The 14,833-nt window shown below is 39.0% G+C and overlaps 1 pseudogene; it reads left to right on the top strand.

Moving 5' to 3' along the window:
* The first annotated feature begins 2,711 nt into the window (after nucleotides 1-2,711).
* LOC101342678 (uncharacterized) lies at nucleotides 2,712-14,794 on the top strand (annotated as a pseudogene).
* Nucleotides 14,795-14,833: the final 39 nt, after the last annotated feature.

Raw genomic sequence — 14,833 nt, 5'->3', positions numbered from 1 at the left:
AAGAGAAATCCCACAGTGGTACATGTATCCTGCATACCTAACTCGTACGTTCTCCAGTCAGACAGGCTCACAGTGTCATCAGATGGTCCTCTTCCCTCAAACAGGTACACACTATACCCACATGGGTCCCTTCCTCAGACAGGTTCACCCTGTTCCCACATGGACCCCTTTTGTCTGACAGGCACATACTGTCCCCACATGGACCCCTTCCATCAAACATGTTCATACTGTCCCTATGTAGACCTCTACAGTCAGACAGGCACATACTGGCCCCACTTGGTCCCCTTCCCTCTGACAGGAACACATTGTCCCCACATGGGCTTCTTCCTTCAGATGGATACACACTGTCCCTACATGGGCTCTTTCTTTTAGGCAGGTACACACTGTCCACACATGGGCCCCATCACTCAGATAGGCTCACTCTGTCACCATGTGGGCCCTCTCCCTCAGACAGTCACACAGTGTCCCCACATGGACTCCCTCCCTTGGATAAGCTCATACTGTACCCAGTCTGGTGTAATCAGGCCTCTGTTCCACCAGGAGTCTCTGTCTAAAATTAGCACTCAGACCTAAATTAGTACAGAGGACAAAATTTACAGATTAAAATGCATTTTGGAGGGAAAAAAGAAACATCAAAACCAAATAACCCGATTCAAACTAAAGTATGATCCTCGAAACAAATTATTGCTACGTTGGTCTTAATTCAAATTATAAAGTTTTGCAATGAGAAAGACATTATTAAGAGGCTCAAAAGACAAGCTACACAATCGGAGAAAAGATTTTGTAAACACTTATAGAGGACTGACATATAAAATACTCAAAGAATTCTTAAACTTCGTTATAAGATAAAAAACACTATTCAAAAAAAGGGGCAAAAATATTAACCTCATCTAAAAAGATATACAAATAATAAATATGAATATAAAAATGCGCAACCTCATTTTCCATTAACGAATTGCAAATTAAAATATCGGTGAGATACCACTATACACCTATCAGAATGGCTACAATTAAAAGAAAATGATAATATCAATTGCTGGCAAAATTGTAAAGCAGCAAGAACCATCATTCATTGCTAGTGGAAATACAAAATGTCACAGCCAATTTGGAAGAGAATGTGGTAGTTTCTCACAACACTAATAATAGCAGTGTACAATCACATAATAAAAAATATTTTCCTTAATACTCCAACTCCTTCAGAATACTCCTATCTGTTCTCGGATATTGCCCTCTCTGAAGTCATCCAACCCCAGAGCTTGCCATATAAGAGGATGACATGCAAATAGGGCCTCTCCCTCTGCTGATGAAAACATGCCTAGCCCCAACCCAGCAGCTCTGAGAGAGGAGCCTGAGATCGAGGATTCCTAGGTGTCCCCATTCAATGATCAGTGCTAAACACAGAAGAATCACCATGGAAACTGTGCTGAGCTGGGTTTTCCTTGTAGCTATTTTAAAAAGCAATTTAATGGAGAACAAGAGATGTTGAATATGAGCAGGTAATATTGAGAGAAACAGTGCCGATGTGTGGAGGGGTTTCCTGACAAGGTCTGGGTATTATTTTTTCCAAAAAAATATTTGAAATAAGAATTTGACAAGGGCTGCTGATGTGTCTATAAATATCCTATTCTATCAGGAGTATTTATTAAGCTCACTAAGGCAATGAGAATCACATTTAAAAGGGTGTTTCTAGGGCTTATAAACATCACAATAGTGAGGAGCAGAAGGCAGATGGTTTTGTTAATATAGTGGGTCTAGAATTATGGGAGAAAAACTGATCCTAGGAATAAGACATTCAGATGTCAATCCTGGGTGACGTTGCCTGGCCTGGGTGTATAACAGCAAAGGGGTGGTCCAGAGGTGATAGTTATGTGTGCATGGATCCCATTTGATCAGAAATCAGGTAGTAAACATGAGGAATAATGGAGCCGAACTGAAAATACATACATTCTGTAAGAAATTTTATTATGCAGAGTTCAGGTTGAAACACAAATTTATTGAAAACACAGATTCCTGTGAAAGGTGTTGGAGGATGTGAGTTTATCAAGAGCCCCTTAACATTCTTATTATCAGTGGGTTGAGAAACACAGCCCTAGATCACTTATCAAAGGCTTGGTCTGAGAACGAAGAGTCTTTTTTACTGAACATCTTGGGGGCTCAAGACGACCCAGACAGTGGCTTGGAGAAATTATCTCCTGTGTTAGAAGCCCATTTCACAGCTGCCCATAGATACTGACAGACACTCATGAATGATGACAACAGTCCTGCTCTCAGAGTTATCATGGTCTGTGTTTGGTGCCTGAGGAGGCCAGGATGTAGTCAATGCACATGGTCAGAATCACACGGGCCCCAGAAATGTTCTGGGTGATCTCTAATCCACTCAAAGCTGAAGTCACAAGAAGTGTCATACGGTGGATGTTGTGCTCCTCAGTGGGAATAGTCCTGTCTGCACAGTGTTTATAAACATTGCATAATGATGGAAATGTTCAACAGGGATTAGGACCTGAACTCGCAGCATTCTAGCGTTGTGTAGACCCTGTGTCTTCTCCTTCTTACACTAGCCCAGGTCTTCATCTATAAAATATTCTGCCCCTTGAATATGCAAATGTTAAGCTTATTGAGTTAAATATCATGTCTCTGTCTCCGAGAGCATAACCCAGTAACCACACACACTCTCACCCCTTCAGAGTCCCCTGAGAACATTGCTCAATCCCATGGATTTGAGCTGGAGAACCCTATTCTTGGTGACAGATGCTACAGGTAAGTTAGTCTTCAGTCCAAGAGGTGAGGAGAGGGCTATGGCCACTCAAGGGAGAAATCATTCAGTCATGTCTCATCACCACGAGAGACAAAGTCAGATCTTGAGAATATCCCATGTCCAGCTGGTGCAGTCAGGGGCTGAGGTGAGGAAGCCTGGGGTATCAGTGAAGATCTCCTGCAAGTTTTCTGGATACACCTTTACCAGTTGTTGTATGCACTGGTTGCAACAGGCTAATGGAAAAGGGCTTGAGTACATGTGACAAACATACCCAGGCAGTGGTGGAACAAGCTATGTATAGAAGTTCCAGGACAAACTCACCATAACTAGTGACGTGTCTTTGAGCACAGCCTATATAGAGCTGAGCAGTCCAGGCCCCGAGGATATGGCTTTGTATTACTCTGCAAAAGACACAATGTGATAACCACATTATGAGCGTGTCAGAAATCCTGATGGAGAAGACAACTGTGTTCAAGTCAAGGAGATTACAGGGACAATTTGGGTGATAACTTCCTTAATTAAGTAATTGAGAAAAAAAGAACAACAGAAACATGCATTAATTCTAGATGAGGAACAATGGAAACAAACTGAGCATACATAAATATGGTACAAAATTCTATCATTTGGAGTTCAGGAATGACACACACATTTAATGAAAATACCAATTTTCCATACAACAATTATCCATAAGCAAAATTCATAGGGAGGGGAGAGGTTCAAATGAAAAAAGCGGATATAAGCATTCACATGGAGGCTTTTGTTTGAATTTAAGTTTTCAAGTCAGTTGGGTATATATCTTGGAACATAATTGCTAATTACATAGTAACACTACATTTAATGCCATAGGAAATCGTCACACTGTCTTCCAAAGTGTCTGCATCATTTTGCATTCCCTCAGCAATGAATAAGAATTCCAGGTGCTCCAAATTCTTGTCAGAATTTGGTGTTGACAGTATTTTTATTTTTGCCATTTTGATAGGTTAGTAGTGCTATTGCATTATTTTAATTTACATTTCCCTAATGAAACATCGTTTTGAATATCTTTCCATATATATTTAGATAAGAATTCTGTTTAGATCATGGACACATTGCTCTTTTTTTTTTTAATTACATAATTTATTTTCTTTTGTTCAGTTTTAAGTGTCCTTGTATATTCATGATACAAGTCCTTTACAAAATATATTACTTGTAAATATTTCTCCATGCTGTGAGTTTTCTTTTCATTCACTTAAAAATGTCTTTTGCAAAACAAAACGTTTTATTTTTGACATAGACCAATTTATCAATGTTTTCCCTTTCATGGATCATGTTTTTCGTGTTAAATCTAAAAACTCATTGTCAAAGCCAAAGTCACTGTCATGGATTTAATTGTGCACCCCAAAATATACATCTCAACTTGGCTAGGGAATATTTCCAATTATTGTGTTGCTACCCTCCAATTTGTGACCTGATATCATTATCCTCCATTTTGTGATGTGTTGTAAATTCTGAGCTCTTTGTGTTAAAGTCTAGAAGAGCCAAAGTCAGACCTTGGGTATATCTCACCTGAATTTAGAGACCATGTCAAGATTAGATACCTTGAACACTAAAGACTGAGGACCAGACAAGTTGTGGAATGAAATCAAGGACATCATATATGAAGAAAGCAAAGGGTCATTAAAAAGACAGGAAAGAAAGAAAAGACCAAAATGGATGTCAGAAGAGACTCTGAAACTTGCTCTAGAATGTAGAGTAGCTAAAGCAAATGGAAGAAATAATGAAGTAGAAGAGCTGAACAGAAGATTTCAAAGGGTACCTGAGGAGACAAAGTGAATTATTATAATGGAATTTGCAAAAACCAGGAGTTTAAAAGCCAAAAGGGAAGAACACAATCAGTGTTTCTCATGCTGAAAGAACTCAAGAAAAATTTAAGCCTTGAGTTGCAGTATTGAAGGATTCTATGGGCAAAATGTTGAAAGATGTAAGAAGCATCAAAAGAAGATGAAAGGAATACAGAGAGTTACTGTACCAAAAATAATTGGTCCTTGTTCATCAATTTTAAGCGGTAGCATATGATCGAGAACCAATAGTACTGAGGAAGTCTAAGCTGCACTGAAGACATGGGTGAAAAAACATGGTTCCAGGAGTTGATGGAATACCAATTGAGATATTTCAACAAACAGATGCAGCGCTGGATGTGCTCGTTCATCTATGCCAAGAAATTTACAAGACAGCTACCTGGCAAACTACCTGGAAAAGATCTACATTTGTGCCTATTCCAAAGAAAAGTGATACAACAGAAAGCGGAAATTATTGATCAAAGCATTAATATCACACAAAAGTAAAAATTTGCTGAAGATCGTTCAAAAGTAGTTCCAGCAGTACATTGACTGGGAATTGCCAGAAGTTCAAGCTAGATTCAGATGAAGACATGGGACAATTGATATTATTGCTGATGTCAAACGAATCTTGGCTGAAAGCTGAGAATAACAGAAAGATGTTTACCTGACTTTTATTGACTATGCAAAGGCATTCGACTGTGTGGATCATGACAAATCATGGAAAATATTGAAGAATGGGAATTCCAGAACATCTAATCGTGCCCAAGAGGAAACTGTACATAGACAAAGGTGCAGTCATTGGAACACAACAAAGGGATCCTGGATGGTTTAAAGTTACAAAAGATGTACATCAGGGCTGTATCTTTTGCCATACATATCCAATTTGTATGCTGAGCAAATAATCCAAGGAGCTGGACTATGTGAAGAAGAATTTGATATCAGGATTGGAGGAAAACTTATTAAAACCTGTTATATGCAGATAACACAACCTTGCTTGCAGAAAGTGAAGACGACTTGAAGCACTTACCAATGAAGACCAAAAACTATAGCCTTCAGTATGGATTACACCTCAACATAAAGAAAAATCTTCACAACTGGACCAATAAGCAATATCATGATAAACAGTGAAAAGTTTGAAGTTGTCAAGGATTTCATTTTACTTAGATTCTCACTCAACGCCCATGGGAGCCGTTGTCAGGAAATCAAACAAACTGTTGCATTAGGCAAATCTGCTGGAAAAGACCACTTTTAAGTGTTGAAAAGCAAATATGTCACTTTGAGGACTAAGATGTGCCTGATTCAATCCATAGTATTTTCAATTGTCTCATATGCATGAGAAAAGAGGACAATAAATAAGGAACGGAGAAGAAGAATTGATACCATTGAATTATGGTGTTGATGAAGAATATTGGATATTCTAACAGAAGAATAAACAAATCTGTCTTGGAAGAAGTACAGTCAGAATGTTTCTTAGAGTTAAGGATGGCAAAACATCATCTAACATATTTTGGACATGTTATCAGGAGGGACTAGTTCCTGGAGGGCATCATAGTTGATAAAGTGAAGGGTCAGTGAAAAAGATGAAGTTCCTCTACGAGATGGCTTGACACAGTAGCTGCAACAATGGGCTCAAGCATCACAATAATTGTGAGGATTGTGCAGAACCATGCAGCATTTCATTCTATTGTGCGTTAGGTCGCTATGAGTCGGAGAGGACTAGAAGACACCTAACAACAGCATAGAGGAAACTAATTTCTACTATTTTCCTTAATTTGAAGCTCTCTTTGAAATGGATGTTCTCATACATAAGAAAATCAGTTGCTTGGGATTCTTTTTCTGTTGGCATTTGTGCACTGTACTCATCTTAGGTATTTCAGAAATTTGTAATAGGAATTAAGAGTCTATCATAACTGACTCATAATTGTTCTTCTTGTTGCAAGGTGGACTGATCCAGGTGTATTTGGAGGATTTAAGCCTAGGAGTGGGGAAGTTTCACAGATCCTCCCATTTATTTGTTCAGTCTTTGAATAATGTGATCAATATTTAGGCATTGCTCTCAAGAAAGGTAGTTTTACTTTACATTTCTGTTTTACTGTGTAATATTGTGGGATTTGTCACATATTTATGATTTCTTATGTTACAATATTAAAATGATGAAAGCTTTGTTATACAGTGATAGCTCTCAGAACAAATTATGAGGAATTACTTGACATGTTAGTGACCAGAAGACAGCAACGTAGTTAGTCCTGAGGGAAAAGGAGGACCTAAAACACAAGGCTCAACCCATACAACTAGTGCTCTGTAAGATCCCAGAGAAAGTGCAGGTCACTGATAGCATCTGGGTGGGTTTGATCAGCATAGGACCAGACTTCTTCAGGGTGACCTGGGAAAGCACCCCTGTGGAGAAAGCACAAGAAAAGGGGGATGATTGTTCATGTGGATAACAGGAACATTTTCACCCCTGTGTGATTGCCTGACCAGAGCATTCACATGAAGGGATGGTCAGTAGCAGGAGAGTGGAACAAAACGTGTTCATGGTGGAAAACAGGAGTCACTGATGCAAGTCTAGGGTACAGCTTTTCAACCCAGGAGAGGGTGGGGCTTGTGGAGATTTGCATTCCCTTTAAACAGGTTTTGATCCTATAGAGGAAACCCTGGTGGCATAGTGGTTAAGAGCCATGGCTGCTAACCAAAAGGTCGGCAGTTGTAACCCACCAGGTGCTCCTTGGAAACTCTATGGGGCAATTCTTCTCTGTCCTATAGGGTCGTTATGAGTTGGAGTCGACTCGATGGCATTGGGTTTGTTTTAAAACAACAAATACATTCAGTATCTAATGAAATATTAAGCCTAAATGTGAGTGGCTTCAAGTTTAGTTAATCCAACGGTGCATGAACCCAGGGAGTTTCTTTCACTAATTTTCTACTCTAATATACTCAGTATGTCAGCTTCACACTCCAGTTGATCCCCAGTGTGTATAGACATGTTAACAGCTGTCAAGAGGGTCACATGGAGATAATGACATTGGGCTGGGGGCTCACAGACGAAACACTACTTCTATATCATGAGTCATGGAAAAACAGATCTCTGATGGGGAGGATGAGATTACATTTATTAGATTGACCACTTTTAACATATGATATTAGATACATCATCTCCTATCAGAGGTAGTTATTTCAGTTATTCTGTGGTTTAGTATGCAGTGACCGAATAGTAAAACAATGCTGTTCATAATACTAATTATTTTGTATACTCTGTTATTCTATTTCCCATAACCTAAGCGTAATTACATCCAAGAAGTTACATAGCAGTTATTTAAAATCTCCTTAACTCCCCTCCTAGGTATATACTCTAGGGATCTAATAGAAGTGACAACAACAGACAAATGTATATCTATGTGCTTCGTAGCACTATTCATAATAGCAAAAAGATGGAAACAACCCAAGTGCCTATCAACAGATGAATGGATAAGTAATATGTGGTACGTAACCAATGGAATACTACTTGGATTAATAAAAATTAGTTGCCAAAAGATCTTTGAACATGGATGAACCTGGAGGACATAATGTTGAGTGGACTAAGTTAACCTCAAAAACAAACAAATAAATATTTTATATTCTCACTTTTAAGAAATGACATGAACAAGAAAATATATAGAAACAAATATTCATTTGTTGTTACCAGGATGTGGGGGAGGTTCACTCTCTAGATAGTGGACATGTTATCTTTGATGACAGGAAAGGTAACACAGAATGAGGGTGGAAGGTACACAGCTGTATGAAGGTAAACAATGTCACTAAAAAGTACACAAGAAAAAAGTACAGGTGGTAATTGCTACAGCATATATAATTTTGAAACAACCAAAAATATGTGTATGAGTATATATGTATGTAGGCATATATATAAATGTGTAGAAATATGTATGTGTGCATATATAGACGTAAGCATACATATATGCATCTATGTGATTCTATGCACATATATTCATATTTACTATAATACACACAGAGGGCACAGTTATGGATACTTCTTAAACATAACCAAACACCTTACAGGGTTAGATTTCTGGGTTAGAAATATTGGACCATATTCTTGTGGGGCATCTCAGTCAATTGACATAATATAGGTCATTAAGTTAGGTTCTACATCGTAGTTTGGTGAATAGCATCTTGGGTCTGAAAAGCTTGTGATCAGCTACCTAAGATACAACTATTGGTCTCTACTCATCCACAGCAAAAAAGATAGAAGGAAATCAAAGACTCACAGAAGAAACTAGTCTACAGGACTAATAGCCTACATGAACCACTGCCTCATCTACCATGAGACCAGAAGAACTAGATGATGCTCAGCTACCACTATCGACCATTCTAATGAAGTCCACAATAGATAGATCCTGATAGAATGGGAGAAAAATATGAAACAGAATCTCACAATCCTAAAAAAGAAAAACAACAAAGACCTATTGGACTGGTTGAGACTGAAAGACTCCATGAGACTTGCCCTGAGATTTCTGAGATTTTCAAGGGTAGTTTAATTTATAGGTGCACCTCTGCTATATTCTCCTATGTTCCACTAAAGCTTACGTTTCTCCTTAGCTTTTCACAGTGCTGAGTTAGGAGTTCTGTCTGAGGTTCTACCTGTGTTATTTTTGACTTCTAATTTGTCACTGGTTTTAAGCGTATTGAAAAGCTTTAAATCTCTAAACGTTTACTCCAGTTGGTTCTCCCTAAGGTAGATGACTTTGCCTGTGTGATAGAGTTGCTGTGTCTCCTGTGGGTTTGGCTGTAGCCCAGACTGCACTCCTGAGCTGGATTCCTTGTTTCCCCTATGTAGAATTTGGTAGTTTTCTTTGTGGTTAATTGCGCATGTGCAGGACTTTTCCACTGGCCCCCAATGCGAATGGAGGTGGAGTGGCTCAGATTTCCCGATACAAGAGGGTGGAGTACTTTATGTCCTTTCCTCATGGATGACCCTGTACAGGCGCTCCCACAGTGTCCTGTTGTTGAGATTGAGCCAGTTGTTTACCATCGTATTGCGTCTTTGTCTTAGTCATCTAGTGCTGCTATAACAGAAATACCACAAGTGGATGGCTTTAACAAAGAGAAATTTATTTCTTCACAGTAAAGTAGGCTAAAAGTCCAAATTCAGGGTGTCAGCTCCAGAGTAAAAGGTTCTTTCTCTGGTGACCTTCTCATCAATGTTCCCCCAGACTAGGAGCTTCTCTGCCCGGAGACCCCAGGTCCAAAGAATGCACTCTGCTCCAGGCACTGCTTTCTTGGTGGTAAGAGGTCCTCCTGTCTCTCTGCTCCCTTCTCTCTTTTATAGCTCAAGAGATTGCCTCAGGACGCAATACAGTCTTATAGATTGAGTCCTGCTTTACTAACACAGCTGCTTCCCATCCTTCTTCATTAATATCAGAGAGGCAGGATTTACAACATACAGGAAAATCACACAATACCTGCAATCATGGCCCAGCCAAATGGAGACACACATTTTTGGAGCGGCATAATTCAATCCATGACACTCTTTGATGTATTTTTCTCAACCAGGCTGAAGAATAATCCCACAGTGTCTCTTCAATGTGCCTGGCTCCTAGAGACCACCTACCTTCCTCTCAGTGAAATTCAACAGTACTCAATCACTGTGCCTCAGCCTCCTGGTGTCCCCTCCCAAGTGGTGGCCCATGAACTCCCATATCCAATCAGTGCCACCTTAATCATACTACAGCCTAAACAGTTTAGCTCCTGTCTATTTCTTTGTTCAGGGTGTTGCCTGTCCCTGTCCCAACATGACTAATATGAGCTGAGTCCTCCAAATGCCAGCATCTAGAACCTCCCCATTCCTGTGCTGCCACCGCTGGTCTTCTCTCCCGTTTCTGGACTCACCTGGACTCTCCTACACTTCCACAGAAGTCCAGAGCTCTGAGATCTCAGTTTGTACTTCTTTTTATTTGTTGCTCAGTGGGTAAGTTGCAGGAGGATAAATGGGAGCTACTGCTTAATTTGTCATTTTGCCCCACCCTCTCTCTCATTTTACTTTAGCATTTTATGATAGTATTTATAGCTCCTCTATTGACATATTAATGATTTTCTTGTTCAATAATTTTTTATTGTTACCCCTTGGTTGATAATTTGCATTTTTTAAAATAATCTTACTCTAACTTCCAACTGTATTTTACCCCTTCTTGTGTAGTGTAAGGGCATTATAATGGTATATTTCTGTCAAGCCAATGTCTGAGATCAGGAAAAAAAAAAAAATTACACACAGGTGTTTTATGGAACAATGATTACTCATATAGAGAAGAGACAGAGCAATGTCAGCTTCAATAGTTTTCACCGGTCCCCCAGGGCCAGGGATCTCACTAGGCAGCCAGTGCAGGGCTAGAGGTCTGCACACACCCCTCTTCTGTGCTGTAGTTAAAGAAGGACACTATTCCCTCCCCACCAGCAACAGATATAGAGATAAGGTTGTCCAGTTGGCAAGTGACATGCATGCTCATGCAGTTTCTGGGAATGTTGACATGTGATCAGGGCAAGACATAAGGGATGTGTTCTAGACCACCAGCTACTCTGGGTGTTTTTGGGTCAAGAAGCTCTGGGAAAGGCAGCCATCACACACTTTCATCCCATCCAAAAAGCCAGGCTGACACATGTGGTCCTAAGCACATGGTTCAATTGTGGACCACAGGGATAAGTGGCAGACTGCACTTGGACTGCGCGCTTCCACAATTTCCAATTTTTCTCTCCCATTCCTTGTTCCTTTGTTATTCTATTCACTTTTGCATATGCTACAAACATACAATGCATGGCTATTATTATTGTTTTAAGAATTATCTTTAGAGCAAGTAAACCACTAAAATATCAAATTTAACCTTTATTTATTCCATTTTTAATGCATTGTGTAGATTCACATTTCTGGGTTATATGATAATCCCTCTTCCTGTAGAGTATATTTAATCATTTCTTGAAGGGTTGTTGTGCTGACAAGGATTTCCCTCAGTTTCCGACTACCTAAGAAAATGTTTATCTGTCATTTAATTTTGTTACTATGTTTATTTTTGTAAATATATATGCAACAAAAAAATTGCCTCTTCCATCTTTTTCACGTGGACAATTCAGTGGCATTAAATTTGTCATGTTGTTCAACAATTACCATTATTCATTTCAAATTTTTCCCATCACCCTTAACAGAAGCTCGGAGTATAGAATTCTAGGCTGAATATTCCACTCCCCCAACACGAAATATATGACTTCATTATTTTCTTGCTTCAATAGTTTTCAGTAGAAGTCTCCTTTAAATGTTTTCCCTGGTCCTCTGTAGGGAATGCAACCTACACTCCCCTCAAGATGTTCTTTGTCTTTCAGCATAATTTTCTTTTTCAATCATTATTTATTGTGGTAAAATATACACAACATAAACTTTTCCATTTTAACTGACTTTAAATGTTAATGCAGTGACATTGATTAGATCGAAACATCATTCAACCTTTACTACAATCTACTTCCAAAATTTTTTCATCACCCCAAACAGTGACTCTGTATCCATTAAGCAAAAACTCCCCAATCTCCCCTATTCCCAGTCCCTGGTAACCTCTGATCTACTTTCTCCCTCTTCTAGATATATCATATAAATGGATTCATACAATATTTCTCCTTTTGTGTTTGGCTTATTTTACTTAGCATAATGTTTTTAAGGTTCATCCACTTTGTAGCATGTGCCAGGACTTAGTTCCTTTTCACGGCCTTATGATACTCCGTTGTAAATATACACATTTTGTTTATCAAGTCATCTGTTGATGCGAACTTGAATTGTTTCACTTTTTGACTACTGTGAATAATGCTGCTATAAAAATTAGTGTGCATGTACCTGCTTGAGTCTCTACTTTCAATTATTTTGAGAATATACATAGGGGTGAAATTGATGGCTCATATCTCTCTGCTGGAAATACCTATTGCCCCTGCAGTTTGTCTACTTTTTATTTAGATCTTTTAACATATCAATCTTAGTCACTTTTATATTTTATGATTAGTTTCATAGTTTCAACGTATGTGTCATATGCAAATCTCATTTTGATAATGTGCCAATTATGACTGTTTTCTTGCTCTTTGGTATTGCCCATATAGATATTTCGTTGTTGTTGAAAGATGGCATGCAATATAGGACAGTAGATGTTGATACATTATTTTATGTATTATATTTTTCCCTTGGATACGATCACACCCTACCTCCAGTTAGACCTTTATTGTAGAGGTTTGTATGAATCTAGTCAGGACTGCATTTGGAGTTATTTTTGTTCTTGGCTATCAGAGTTAAATTTTGTTTCTGCTACAAGCACCAGAGACTTCATATTCTTCTAGTAACATCTCGTTTTACTTTATGCTTCTCTTTGGTCTTCACTTTGTGCTTTTTCCAGAGAGAATCTGCCTCTCAACTTTCTCTGGTGCACCCCACTGTTATTTTTACCTGATGATGGTTAGTGTTGTGATGGAGTTTGGGCTAAGTGGTATTTCTCTGATGTTTTGATTCAGCCTCATTCTCAGGTAGGCATTGTGTACCTGGGTCTGGAATGTGGCCTTCCATGTGTTCCTTCCCCTCCTCAAGAGACAATGCTGACCTAGCAGCTATTCCTGCTCCTTTCTATGGAAAAGAGTGTCTTTTATTCTAAATTTTTCCATTCCTAGCTGCAAAATATTTTTACAAGTATCCCCAGCTTCTAGTTTTTATGTTCTTCCCCTTCAGATTGAAGGCTTTATGCCTTATCAAAGAAAAGGGAAGTGGTTGTGGTTATAGTTTCAGTGATGTCCTCTATTACCCCATTTCCTATGGGATTACCCCTGTGCTTGTAAGATACTGTTTTTGATGACTTTCTCCCTATTAATTGTTTTGTTCTGTATTAGGACCAGGAGAAGTAGGTCTGGCTGTATTTTGACAGTGGCTGCTCTTCTGCTACCATAGCCATCAAGTGGGGAGTGAAATAGATAGCTTTTTGTAGATTGTCCCCTGCCCTAAGGTAACAGTCTTCAATAGAGCAGATATCCCCCTAGGTCTGTGGCCCCTGGGAGCATCACACTCTAATTCCTTTAACATACTCAACCTTCAACTATTAAATGATTTGAGATCAATCTTCCTAGATTTTAAATGCCATCTGATAGCATCTGCCACAGTAAGAAAATACCTGAGTCGTTTTTCTCCCTGGAGGCACCTGTCTCTCTCAAAATGTGATTTTTTCCCTGTGATTTCAGTTCACTATTGTGTTGAAGCTGTCAATTTGCAGTTTTTGCATGTTTGTTATTGTTACTGTTGTTGTTGTAAGAAAATGAATTCCCTTTTCTTTTTTCTCTTCTCTAAATCTTCAATCTGAGTATTAGCTTTTATTATAATAACAAGAGACTGGAAACTATCCAAATATGCATCAACAGGTGAATAGATAAATAAATTGTGGTATATGCATACACTAAAATACTGAGCATTAAAATCAATGCTTGCTTGTTAGATAGAAAAACATGGATTTATTTCCACATATGCGTGTGCAAAAGTATGTGAGTAAAGGATTGTAAATAAATAAAATACATACTGTCTTGTATCATTTAGATATAAATAAATTATGGCACATGAAGTAATATGATGGGAATTATATATTCAGCCTATCACAATCACATGAAAAAAATCATTGTTCCTAAATGTTATCATTGCCACCAAATACCCTCAGGATAATCATGTCTGCTCTGAGGCACTTCCCTCTCTGAAGGCATCCAACCATAGAGCTTACTATATAGTAGAAAGACATGCAAATAGTGGATATGTGATGTTTTTCCTGGCCAAGATGTCTCTGTGTTGGCAGGTTTCCAGTGTGAGGTGCAGCTGGTGGAGTCTGGAGGAGAGGTGAGGCAGCCTGGTGGTGGGGTTCCCTGAGACTCTCCTGCGCAACCTCTGGATTCACTTTCAGTAGCTACTGGATGAGCTGGGTCCGCCAATCTCCAGGGAAGGAGCTGTACTGGGTTACAGGGATTAACCCTGATAGTGGTACTAAGAACTATGCAGAATCTGTGAAGGGCTGATTCACTATCTCCAGAGACAACACCAAGAACACACTGTATCTGCAAATGGACAGCCTGAAAGTTGAGGACATGGCTGTGTATTACTGTACAAGTGATACAGTGAGGGAAAGTGAGAGCCCAGACACAAACCTGCCATGCAGGGAAGGGGCTGGACTATAGGGGGCACTCAGGATCCACTGAGCACAGATTCAGAACCAGGAGA

This window comes from Trichechus manatus, unplaced genomic scaffold, assembly GCF_000243295.1.
Source record: "Trichechus manatus latirostris isolate Lorelei unplaced genomic scaffold, TriManLat1.0 scaffold00053, whole genome shotgun sequence".
NCBI lineage: Eukaryota > Metazoa > Chordata > Mammalia > Sirenia > Trichechidae > Trichechus > Trichechus manatus.
The sequence above is the reverse complement of the archived record's forward strand: the minus strand, read 5'-3'. Positions and strand labels throughout refer to the sequence as shown.